The sequence below is a fragment of the Chionomys nivalis genome, chromosome 18 (genome assembly GCF_950005125.1).
Source record: "Chionomys nivalis chromosome 18, mChiNiv1.1, whole genome shotgun sequence".
In the NCBI taxonomy this organism is placed as follows: Eukaryota; Metazoa; Chordata; class Mammalia; order Rodentia; family Cricetidae; genus Chionomys; species Chionomys nivalis.
The window spans coordinates 55,055,889-55,069,908 of NC_080103.1; positions in this window are offsets into that span (position 1 = coordinate 55,055,889).

Genomic DNA, 14,020 nt, shown 5'->3' on the forward strand with positions numbered 1-14,020 from the left:
TGATTCGTCCCAGCTCATAAATCACCAGGTGCTAACTGCCTGGGAACCCATAGCCCACGTCAAGAGTGAAGGAGGTAGAAAGGATGGAAATATAAACATGTAAACCTCTAACTCTGATCTTCAAGATCTAGTTCCCTGTCTCTATCCTAAGATAGTCAGTGGAACACACAGGTCACTGCTGCCAGTGACGCTGTAGCATGAACACAGATGTGGCCTTGTGTCTCTCATCCTTGCCAGTCGAGCCGAGTTTCATTTACCGATCCGCGGCAGGCTTCAAGCCTAAGGCCTCGCTCTATCGGACCATGGGTGCACCCATCTCCAGTAGACCTCATCGACATCTCCCATCACCTCCCTCCTTGCACACATTGATTTGTTCCTGCCCTTGCCCTCGCCCCAGCCCCAGCCCCAGCCCAAGCCCCAGCCCCAGCCCCACCCCATGCGCCAGCCCCAGCCCCAGCCCCAGCCCCAGCCCCAGCCCCAGCCCCAGCCCGGCCAATGGCCTGGAACTCCCTGTAAAACCATATAGCTCTCATGGCAGTGAAGCAGGTAGGAGGAATAGAGATATACAACTCCACCTCTGAGCCTGGAGAGCGAGTCACTGAGTTCTGAGTTCCGTTCACAGATCTGTAGCAGAACATCTGCCTATGAGTCCCTACACCCATATCCCAACTCCAGAAAACCCACACCCAACCACTCATTGATTGACACCAGTCCCCAAAGCAAGAAACTCCCTAGCACACATAAGGCCGCTCATACCGGTGATTCAAATAAGATGACTGCGGATCTTGAGCTGTAACTCTGAATGCCATGATCCTGTCCCCGTGGTTCATCCACTGATCTGCAGGAGGGTATCTGCCGCTAATTCCCCCTCTCAAGCAGACTACTCCTCCCCAGTAGATGCCACAGATGTGCATCTGTCACTTACCTACTCTGAGTCACCGATTGCTCACAGATACCAAATGCAAGAGGAACTCACTGGAGTGTACAGGCCACTCCTTACAGTGGAACTGGTAGTAGAATTACAGATTGTCAATCTACATCCTAGCCACCAGATCCAATTGCCCAGTTCAATGGACAGACCTGGAATAGAACATCTGTGGTTGAGTTCCTCTAACCCCAGCCCCTGTGGCCATCTGCAAGAGATCGCAGACACTTTACCTCACCAGTAACCTCCTCCACCTCATGGTTATGTCCCAGCCCCCAAATCCACAAGACACCCCTGCCAGTGAAGCAGATAGTCTCCTTAAGGGTTTCTGCTTCTACCTCTGACCCTAGCGGTCCAGGCCCCATTCTCATCCACAGTTGTGCAGTACAACCCCTGCCACTGATGCAGATAACCTGCCCATATTTTCAACTCTGTCCGATCCTTGAGATCAAGTCCTCTCGTTCCATCCATAATCTGCAGTAAAGCATGAGCTGCTGAGTCGTCGTATGACCGACATTGCGCTGCCATCTCAAAGAGATGCCAGATATCTTTACCCCTCAACTACCTCCTCCAACTAACTGATTCGTCCCAGCTCATAAATCACCAGGTGCTAACTGCCTGGGAACCCATAGCCCACGTCAAGAGTGAAGGAGGTAGAAAGGATGGAAATATAAACATGTAAACCTCTAACTCTGATCTTCAAGATCTAGTTCCCTGTCTCTATCCTAAGATAGTCAGTGGAACACACAGGTCACTGCTGCCAGTGACGCTGTAGCATGAACACAGATGTGGCCTTGTGTCTCTCATCCTTGCCAGTCGAGCCGAGTTTCATTTACCGATCCGCGGCAGGCTTCAAGCCTAAGGCCTCGCTCTATCGGACCATGGGTGCACCCATCTCCAGTAGACCTCATCGACATCTCCCATCACCTCCCTCCTTGCACACATTGATTTGTTCCTGCCCTTGCCCTCGCCCCAGCCCCAGCCCCAGCCCAAGCCCCAGCCCCAGCCCCACCCCATGCCCCAGCCCCAGCCCCAGCCCCAGCCCCAGCCCCAGCCCGGCCAATGGCCTGGAACTCCCTGTAAAACCATATAGCTCTCATGGCAGTGAAGCAGGTAGGAGGAATAGAGATATACAACTCCACCTCTGAGCCTGGAGAGCGAGTCACTGAGTTCTGAGTTCCGTTCACAGATCTGTAGCAGAACATCTGCCTATGAGTCCCTACACCCATATCCCAACTCCAGAAAACCCACACCCAACCACTCATTGATTGACACCAGTCCCCAAAGCAAGAAACTCCCTAGCACACATAAGGCCGCTCATACCGGTGATTCAAATAAGATGACTGCGGATCTTGAGCTGTAACTCTGAATGCCATGATCCTGTCCCCGTGGTTCATCCACTGATCTGCAGGAGGGTATCTGCCGCTAATCCCCCCTCTCAAGCAGACTACTCCTCCCCAGTAGATGCCACAGATGTGCATCTGTCACTTACCTACTCTGAGTCACCGATTGCTCACAGATACCAAATGCAAGAGGAACTCACTGGAGTGTACAGGCCACTCCTTACAGTGGAACTGGTAGTAGAATTACAGATTGTCAATCTACATCCTAGCCACCAGATCCAATTGCCCAGTTCAATGGACAGACCTGGAATAGAACATCTGTGGTTGAGTTCCTCTAACCCCAGCCCCTGTGGCCATCTGCAAGAGATCGCAGACACTTTACCTCACCAGTAACCTCCTCCACCTCATGGTTATGTCCCAGCCCCCAAATCCACAAGACACCCCTGCCAGTGAAGCAGATAGTCTCCTTAAGGGTTTCTGCTTCTACCTCTGACCCTAGCGGTCCAGGCCCCATTCTCATCCACAGTTGTGCAGTACAACCCCTGCCACTGATGCAGATAACCTGCCCATATTTTCAACTCTGTCCGATCCTTGAGATCAAGTCCTCTCGTTCCATCCATAATCTGCAGTAAAGCATGAGCTGCTGAGTCGTCGTATGACCGACTTTGCGCTGCCATCTCAAAGAGATGCCAGATATCTGTACCCCTCAACTACCTCCGCCAACTAACTGATTCGTCCCAGCTCATAAATCACCAGGTGCTAACTGCCTGGGAACCCATAGCCCATGTCAAGAGTGAAGGAGGTAGAAAGGATGGAAATATAAACATGTAAACCTCTAACTCTGATCTTCAAGATCTAGTTCCCTGTCTCTATCCTAAGATAGTCAGTGGAACACACAGGTCACTGCTGCCAGTGACGCTGCAGCATGAACACAGATGTGGCCTTGTGTCTCTCATCCTTGCCAGTCGAGCCGAGTTTCATTTACCGATCCGCGGCAGGCTTCAAGCCTAAGGCCTCGCTCTATCGGACCATGGGTGCACCCATCTCCAGTAGACCTCATCGCATCTCCCATCACCTCCCTCCTTGCACACATTGATTTGTTCCTGCCCTTGCCCTCGCCCCAGCCCCAGCCCCAGCCCAAGCCCCAGCCCCAGCCCCACCCCATGCCCCAGCCCCAGCTCCAGCCCCAGCCCCTGCCCGGCCAATGGCCTGGAACTCCCTGTAAAACCATATAGCTCTCACGGCAGTGAAGCAGGTAGGAGGAATAGAGATATACAACTCCACCTCTGAGCCTGGAGAGCGAGTCACTGAGTTCTGAGTTCCGTTCACAGATCTGTAGCAGAACATCTGCCTATGAGTCCCTACACCCATATCCCAACTCCAGAAAACCCACACCCAACCACTCATTGATTGACACCAGTCCCCAAAGCAAGAAACTCCCTAGCACACATAAGGCCGCTCATACCGGTGATTCAAATAAGATGACTGCGGATCTTGAGCTGTAACTCTGAATGCCATGATCCTGTCCCCGTGGTTCATCCACTGATCTGCAGGAGGGTATCTGCCGCTAATTCCCCCTCTCAAGCAGACTACTCCTCCCCAGTAGATGCCACAGATGTGCATCTGTCACTTACCTACTCTGAGTCACCGATTGCTCAGAGATACAAAATGCAAGAGGAACTCACTGGAGTGTACAGGCCACTCCTTACAGTGGAACTGGTAGTAGAATTACAGATTGTCAATCTACATCCTAGCCACCAGATCCAATTGCCCAGTTCAATGGACAGACCTGGAATAGAACATCTGTGGTTGAGTTCCTCTAACCCCAGCCCCTGTGGCCATCTGCAAGAGATCGCAGACACTTTACCTCACCAGTAACCTCCTCCACCTCATGGTTATGTCCCAACCCCCAAATCCACAAAACACCCCTGCCAGTGAAGCAGATAGTCTCCTTAAGGGTTTCTGCTTCTACCTCTGACCCTAGCGGTCCAGGCTCCATTCTCATCCACAGTTGTGCAGTACAACCCCTGCCACTGATGCAGATAACCTGCCCATATTTTCAACTCTGTCCGATCCTTGAGATCAAGTCCTCTCGTTCCATCCATAATCTGCAGTAAAGCATGAGCTGCTGAGTCGTCTATGAACGACTCTGCGTTGCCATCTCAAAGAGATGCCAGATATCTGTACACCTCAACTACCTCCTCCAACTAACTGATTCGTCCCAGCTCATAAATCACCTGGTGCTAACTGCCTGGGAACCCATAGCCCACGTCAAGAGTTAAGGAGGTAGAAAGGATGGAAATATAAACATGTAAACCTCTAACTCTGATCTTCAAGATCAAGTTCCCTGTCTCTATCCTAAGATAGTGGAACACACAGGTCACTGCTGCCAGTGACGCTGTAGCATGAACACAGATGTGGCCTTGTGTCTCTCATCCTTGCCAGTCGAGCCGAGTTTCATTTACCGATCCGCCGCAGGCTTCAGCCTAAGGCCTCGCTCTATCGGACCATGGGTGCACCCATCTCCAGTAGACCTCATCGACATCTCCCATCACCTCCCTCCTTGCACACATTGATTTGTTCCTGCCCTTGCCCTAGCCCCAGCCCAGCCCCAGCCCAAGCCCCCGCCCCAGCCTCACCCCATGCCCCAGCCCCAGCCCCAGCCCCAGCCCCAGCCCCAGCCCCAGCCCCAGCCCCAGCCCGGCCAATGGCCTGGAACTCCCTGTAAAACCATATAGCTCTCACGGCAGTGAAGCAGGTAGGAGGAATAGAGATATACAACTCCACCTCTGAGCCTGGAGAGCGAGTCACTGAGTTCTGAGTTCCGTTCACAGATCTGTAGCAGAACATCTGCCTATGAGTCCCTACACCCATATCCCAACTCCAGAAAACCCACACCCAACCACTCATTGATTGACACCAGTCCCCAAAGCAAGAAACTCCCTAGCACACATAACGCCGCTCATACCGGTGATTCAAATAAGATGACTGCGGATCTTGAGCTGTAACTCTGAATGCCATGATCCTGTCCCCGTGGTTCATCCACTGATCTGCAGGAGGGTATCTGCCGCTAATTCCCCCTCTCAAGCAGACTACTCCTCCCCAGTAGATGCCACAGATGTGCATCTGTCACTTACCTACTCTGAGTCACCGATTGCTCACAGATACCAAATGCAAGAGGAACTCACTGGAGTGTACAGGCCACTCCTTACAGTGGAACTGGTAGTAGAATTACAGATTGTCAATCTACATCCTAGCCACCAGATCCAATTGCCCAGTTCAATGGACAGACCTGGAATAGAACATCTGTGGTTGAGTTCCTCTAACCCCAGCCCCTGTGGCCATCTGCAAGAGATCGCAGACACTTTACCTCACCAGTAACCTCCTCCACCTCATGGTTATGTCCCAGCCCCCAAATCCACAAGACAGCCCTGCCAGTGAAGCAGATAGTGTCCTTAAGGGTTTCTGCTTCTACCTCTGACCCTAGCGGTCCAGGCCCCATTCTCATCCACAGTTGTGCAGTACAACCCCTGCCACTGATGCAGATAACCTGCCCATATTTTCAACTCTGTCCGATCCTTGAGATCAAGTCCTCTCGTTCCATCCATAATCTGCAGTAAAGCATGAGCTGCTGAGTCGTCGTATGACCGACTTTGCGCTGCCATCTCAAAGAGATGCCAGATATCTGTACCCCTCAACTACCTCCTCCAACTAACTGATTCGTCCCAGCTCATAAATCACCAGGTGCTAACTGCCTAGGAACCCATAGCCTACGTCAAGAGTTAAGGAGGTAGAAAGGATTTAAATATAAACATGTAAACCCCTAACTCTGATCTTCAAGATCTAGTTCCCTGTCTCTATCCTAAGATAGTCAGTGGAACACACAGGTCACTGCTGCCAGTGACGCTGTAGCATGAACACAGATGTGGCCTTGTGTCTCTCATCCTTGCCAGTCGAGCCGAGTTTCATTTACCGATCCGCGGCAGGCTTCAAGCCTAAGGCCTCGCTCTATCGGACCATGGGTGCACCCATCTCCAGTAGACCTCATCGACATCTCCCATCACCTCCCTCCTTGCACACATTGATTTGTTCCTGCCCTTGCCCTCGCCCCAGCCCCAGCCCCAGCCCAAGTCCCAGCCCCAACCCCACCCCATGCCCCACCCCCAGCCCCAGCCCCAGCCCCAGCCCGGCCAATGGCCTGGAACTCCCTGTAAAACCATATAGCTCTCATGGCAGTGAAGCAGGTAGGAGGAATAGAGATATACAACTCCACCTCTGAGCCTGGAGAGCGAGTCACTGAGTTCTGAGTTCCGTTCACAGATCTGTAGCAGAACATCTGCCTATGAGTCCCTACACCCATATCCCAACTCCAGAAAACCCACACCCAACCACTCATTGATTGACACCAGTCCCCAAAGCAAGAAACTCCCTAGCACACATAAGGCCGCTCATACCGGTGATTCAAATAAGATGACTGCGGATCTTGAGCTGTAACTCTGAATGCCATGATCCTGTCCCCGTGGTTCATCCACTGATCTGCAGGAGGGTATCTGCCGCTAATCCCCCCTCTCAAGCAGACTACTCCTCCCCAGTAGATGCCACAGATGTGCATCTGTCACTTACCTACTCTGAGTCACCGATTGCTCACAGATACCAAATGCAAGAGGAACTCACTGGAGTGTACAGGCCACTCCTTACAGTGGAACTGGTAGTAGAATTACAGATTGTCAATCTACATCCTAGCCACCAGATCCAATTGCCCAGTTCAATGGACAGACCTGGAATAGAACATCTGTGGTTGAGTTCCTCTAACCCCAGCCCCTGTGGCCATCTGCAAGAGATCGCAGACACTTTACCTCACCAGTAACCTCCTCCACCTCATGGTTATGTCCCAGCCCCCAAATCCACAAGACACCCCTGCCAGTGAAGCAGATAGTCTCCTTAAGGGTTTCTGCTTCTACCTCTGACCCTAGCGGTCCAGGCCCCATTCTCATCCACAGTTGTGCAGTACAACCCCTGCCACTGATGCAGATAACCTGCCCATATTTTCAACTCTGTCCGATCCTTGAGATCAAGTCCTCTCGTTCCATCCATAATCTGCAGTAAAGCATGAGCTGCTGAGTCGTCGTATGACCGACTTTGCGCTGCCATCTCAAAGAGATGCCAGATATCTGTACCCCTCAACTACCTCCTCCAACTAACTGATTCGTCCCAGCTCATAAATCACCAGGTGCTAACTGCCTGGGAACCCATAGCCCACGTCAAGAGTGAAGGAGGTAGAAAGGATGGAAATATAAACATGTAAACCTCTAACTCTGATCTTCAAGATCTAGTTCCCTGTCTCTATCCTAAGATAGTCAGTGGAACACACAGGTCACTGCTGCCAGTGACGCTGTAGCATGAACACAGATGTGGCCTTGTGTCTCTCATCCTTGCCAGTCGAGCCGAGTTTCATTTACCGATCCGCGGCAGGCTTCAAGCCTAAGGCCTCGCTCTATCGGACCATGGGTGCACCCATCTCCAGTAGACCTCATCGACATCTCCCATCACCTCCCTCCTTGCACACATTGATTTGTTCCTGTCCTTGCCCTCGCCCCAGCCCCAGCCCCAGCCCAAGCCCCAGCCCCAGCCCCACCCCATGCCCCAGCCCCAGCCCCAGCCCCAGCCCCAGCCCCAGCCCCAGCCCCAGCCCGGCCAATGGCCTGCAACTCCCTGTAAAACCATATAGCTCTCATGGCAGTGAAGCAGGTAGGAGGAATAGAGATATACAACTCCACCTCTGAGCCTGGAGAGCGAGTCACTGAGTTCTGAGTTCCGTTCACAGATCTGTAGCAGAACATCTGCCTATGAGTCCCTACACCCATATCCCAACTCCAGAAAACCCACACCCAACCACTCATTGATTGACACCAGTCCCCAAAGCAAGAAACTCCCTAGCACACATAAGGCCGCTCATACCGGTGATTCAAATAAGATGACTGCGGATCTTGAGCTGTAACTCTGAATGCCATGATCCTGTCCCCGTGGTTCATCCACTGATCTGCAGGAGGGTATCTGCCGCTAATTCCCCCTCTCAAGCAGACTACTCCTCCCCAGTAGATGCCACAGATGTGCATCTGTCACTTACCTACTCTGAGTCACCGATTGCTCACAGATACCAAATGCAAGAGGAACTCACTGGAGTGTACAGGCCACTCCTTACAGTGGAACTGGTAGTAGAATTACAGATTGTCAATCTACATCCTAGCCACCAGATCCAATTGCCCAGTTCAATGGACAGACCTGGAATAGAACATCTGTGGTTGAGTTCCTCTAACCCCAGCCCCTGTGGCCATCTGCAAGAGATCGCAGACACTTTACCTCACCAGTAACCTCCTCCACCTCATGGTTATGTCCCAGCCCCCAAATCCACAAGACACCCCTGCCAGTGAAGCAGATAGTCTCCTTAAGGGTTTCTGCTTCTACCTCTGACCCTAGCGGTCCAGGCCCCATTCTCATCCACAGTTGTGCAGTACAACCCCTGCCACTGATGCAGATAACCTGCCCATATTTTCAACTCTGTCCGATCCTTGAGATCAAGTCCTCTCGTTCCATCCATAATCTGCAGTAAAGCATGAGCTGCTGAGTCGTCGTATGACCGACTTTGCGCTGCCATCTCAAAGAGATGCCAGATATCTGTACCCCTCAACTACCTCCTCCAACTAACTGATTCGTCCCAGCTCATAAATCACCAGGTGCTAACTGCCTGGGAACCCATAGCCCACGTCAAGAGTGAAGGAGGTAGAAAGGATGGAAATATAAACATGTAAACCTCTAACTCTGATCTTCAAGATCTAGTTCCCTGTCTCTATCCTAAGATAGTCAGTGGAACACACAGGTCACTGCTGCCAGTGACGCTGTAGCATGAACACAGATGTGGCCTTGTGTCTCTCATCCTTGCCAGTCGAGCCGAGTTTCATTTACCGATCCGCGGTAGGCTTCAAGCCTAAGGCCTCGCTCTATCGGACCATGGGTGCACCCATCTCCAGTAGACCTCATCGACATCTCCCATCACCTCCCTCCTTGCACACATTGATTTGTTCCTGCCCTTGCCCTCGCCCCAGCCCCAGCCCCAGCCCAAGCCCCAGCCCCAGCCCCACCCCATGCCCCAGCCCCAGCTCCAGCCCCAGCCCCTGCCCGGCCAATGGCCTGGAACTCCCTGTAAAACCATATAGCTCTCATGGCAGTGAAGCAGGTAGGAGGAATAGAGATATACAACTCCACTTCTGAGCCTGGAGAGCGAGTCACTGAGTTCTGAGTTCCGTTCACAGATCTGTAGCAGAACATCTGCCTATGAGTCCCTACACCCATATCCCAACTCCAGAAAACCCACACCCAACCACTCATTGATTGACACCAGTCCCCAAAGCAAGAAACTCCCTAGCACACATAAGGCCGCTCATACCGGTGATTCAAATAAGATGACTGCGGATCTAGAGCTGTAACTCTGAATGCCATGATCCTGTCCCCGTGGTTCATCCACTGATCTGCAGGAGGGTATCTGCCGCTAATCCCCCCTCTCAAGCAGACTACTCCTCCCCAGTAGATGCCACAGATGTGCATCTGTCACTTACCTACTCTGAGTCACCGATTGCTCACAGATACCAAACGCAAGAGGAACTCACTGGAGTGTACAGGCCACTCCTTACAGTGGAACTGGTAGTAGAATTACAGATTGTCAATCTACATCCTAGCCACCAGATCCAATTGCCCAGTTCAATGGACAGACCTGGAATAGAACATCTGTGGTTGAGTTCCTCTAACCCCAGCCCCTGTGGCCATCTGCAAGAGATCGCAGACACTTTACCTCACCAGTAACCTCCTCCACCTCATGGTTATGTCCCAGCCCCCAAATCCACAAGACACCCCTGCCAGTGAAGCAGATAGTCTCCTTAAGGGTTTCTGCTTCTACCTCTGACCCTAGCGGTCCAGGCCCCATTCTCATCCACAGTTGTGCAGTACAACCCCTGCCACTGATGCAGATAACCTGCCCATATTTTCAACTCTGTCCGATCCTTGAGATCAAGTCCTCTCGTTCCATCCATAATCTGCAGTAAAGCATGAGCTGCTGAGTCGTCGTATGACCGACTTTGCGCTGCCATCTCAAAGAGATGCCAGATATCTGTACCCCTCAACTACCTCCTCCAACTAACTGATTCGTCCCAGCTCATAAATCACCAGGTGCTAACTGCCTGGGAACCCATAGCCCACGTCAAGAGTGAAGGAGGTAGAAAGGATGGAAATATAAACATGTAAACCTCTAACTCTGATCTTCAAGATCTAGTTCCCTGTCTCTATCCTAAGATAGTCAGTGGAACACACAGGTCACTGCTGCCAGTGACGCTGTAGCATGAACACAGATGTGGCCTTGTGTCTCTCATCCTTGCCAGTCGAGCCGAGTTTCATTTACCGATCCGCGGCAGGCTTCAAGCCTAAGGCCTCGCTCTATCGGACCATGGGTGCACCCATCTCCAGTAGACCTCATCGACATCTCCCATCACCTCCCTCCTTGCACACATTGATTTGTTCCTGCCCTTGCCCTCGCCCCAGCCCCAGCCCCAGCCCAAGCCCCAGCCCCAGCCCCACCCCATGCCCCAGCCCCAGCCCCAGCCCCAGCCCCAGCCCCAGCCCCAGCCCGGCCAATGGCCTGCAACTCCCTGTAAAACCATATAGCTCTCATGGCAGTGAAGCAGGTAGGAGGAATAGAGATATACAACTCCACCTCTGAGCCTGGAGAGCGAGTCACTGAGTTCTGAGTTCCGTTCACAGATCTGTAGCAGAACATCTGCCTATGAGTCCCTACACCCATATCCCAACTCCAGAAAACCCACACCCAACCACTCATTGATTGACACCAGTCCCCAAAGCAAGAAACTCCCTAGCACACATAAGGCCGCTCATACCGGTGATTCAAATAAGATGACTGCGGATCTTGAGCTGTAACTCTGAATGCCATGATCCTGTCCCCGTGGTTCATCCACTGATCTGCAGGAGGGTATCTGCCGCTAATCCCCCCTCTCAAGCAGACTACTCCTCCCCAGTAGATGCCACAGATGTGCATCTGTCACTTACCTACTCTGAGTCACCGATTGCTCACAGATACCAAATGCAAGAGGAACTCACTGGAGTGTACAGGCCACTCCTTACAGTGGAACTGGTAGTAGAATTACAGATTGTCAATCTACATCCTAGCCACCAGATCCAATTGCCCAGTTCAATGGACAGACCTGGAATAGAACATCTGTGGTTGAGTTCCTCTAACCCCAGCCCCTGTGGCCATCTGCAAGAGATCGCAGACACTTTACCTCACCAGTAACCTCCTCCACCTCATGGTTATGTCCCAGCCCCCAAATCCACAAGACAGCCCTGCCAGTGAAGCAGATAGTGTCCTTAAGGGTTTCTGCTTCTACCTCTGACCCTAGCGGTCCAGGCCCCATTCTCATCCACAGTTGTGCAGTACAACCCCTGCCACTGATGCAGATAACCTGCCCATATTTTCAACTCTGTCCGATCCTTGAGATCAAGTCCTCTCGTTCCATCCATAATCTGCAGTAAAGCATGAGCTGCTGAGTCGTCGTATGACCGACTTTGCGCTGCCATCTCAAAGAGATGCCAGATATCTGTACCCCTCAACTACCTCCTCCAACTAACTGATTCGTCCCAGCTCATAAATCACCAGGTGCTAACTGCCTGGGAACCCATAGCCCACGTCAAGAGTGAAGGAGGTAGAAAGGATGGAAATATAAACATGTAAACCTCTAACTCTGATCTTCAAGATCTAGTTCCCTGTCTCTATCCTAAGATAGTCAGTGGAACACACAGGTCACTGCTGCCAGTGACGCTGTAGCATGAACACAGATGTGGCCTTGTGTCTCTCATCCTTGCCAGTCGAGCCGAGTTTCATTTACCGATCCGCGGCAGGCTTCAAGCCTAAGGCCTCGCTCTATCGGACCATGGGTGCACCCATCTCCAGTAGACCTCATCGACATCTCCCATCACCTCCCTCCTTGCACACATTGATTTGTTCCTGCCCTTGCCCTCGCCCCAGCCCCAGCCCCAGCCTAAGCCCCAGCCCCAGCCGCAGCCCCACCCCATGCCCCAGCCCCAGCCCCAGCCCCAGCCCCAGCCCCAGCCCGGCCAATGGCCTGGAACTCCCTGTAAAACCATATAGCTCTCATGGCAGTGAAGCAGGTAGGAGGAATAGAGATATACAACTCCACCTCTGAGCCTGGAGAGCGAGTCACTGAGTTCTGAGTTCCGTTCACAGATCTGTAGCATAACATCTGCCTATGAGTCCCTACACCCATATCCCAACTCCAGAAAACCCACACCCAACCACTCATTGATTGACACCAGTCCCCAAAGCAAGAAACTCCCTAGCACACATAAGGCCGCTCATACCGGTGATTCAAATAAGATGACTGCGGATCTTGAGCTGTAACTCTGAATGCCATGATCCTGTCCCCGTGGTTCATCCACTGATCTGCAGGAGGGTATCTGCCGCTAATCCCCCCTCTCAAGCAGACTACTCCTCCCCAGTAGATGCCACAGATGTGCATCTGTCACTTACCTACTCTGAGTCACCGATTGCTCACAGATACCAAATGCAAGAGGAACTCACTGGAGTGTACAGGCCACTCCTTACAGTGGAACTGGTAGTAGAATTACAGATTGTCAATCTACATCCTAGCCACCAGATCCAATTGCCCAGTTCAATGGACAGACCTGGAATAGAACATCTGTGGTTGAGTTCCTCTAACCCCAGCCCCTGTGGCCATCTGCAAGAGATCGCAGACACTTTACCTCACCAGTAACCTCCTCCACCTCATGGTTATGTCCCAGCCCCCAAATCCACAAGACACCCCTGCCAGTGAAGCAGATAGTCTCCTTAAGGGTTTCTGCTTCTACCTCTGACCCTAGCGGTCCAGGCCCCATTCTCATCCACAGTTGTGCAGTACAACCCCTGCCACTGATGCAGATAACCTGCCCATATTTTCAACTCTGTCCGATCCTTGAGATCAAGTCCTCTCGTTCCATCCATAATCTGCAGTAAAGCATGAGCTGCTGAGTCGTCGTATGACCGACTTTGCGCTGCCATCTCAAAGAGATGCCAGATATCTGTACCCCTCAACTACCTCCTCCAACTAACTGATTCGTCCCAGCTCATAAATCACCAGGTGCTAACTGCCTGGGAACCCATAGCCCACGTCAAGAGTGAAGGAGGTAGAAAGGATGGAAATATAAACATGTAAACCTCTAACTCTGATCTTCAAGATCTAGTTCCCTGTCTCTATCCTAAGATAGTCAGTGGAACACACAGGTCACTGCTGCCAGTGACGCTGTAGCATGAACACAGATGTGGCCTTGTGTCTCTCATCCTTGCCAGTCGAGCCGAGTTTCATTTACCGATCCGCGGTAGGCTTCAAGCCTAAGGCCTCGCTCTATCGGACCATGGGTGCACCCATCTCCAGTAGACCTCACCAACATCTCCCATCACCTCCCTCCTTGCACACATTGATTTGTTCCTGCCCTTGCCCTCGCCCCAGCCCCAGGCCCAGCCCAAGCCCCAGCCCCAGCCCCACCCCATGCCCCAGCCCCAGCTCCAGCCCCAGCCCCTGCCCGGCCAATGGCCTGGAACTCCCTGTAAAACCATATAGCTCTCATGGCAGTGAAGCAGGTAGGAGGAATAGAGATATACAACTCCACTTCTGAG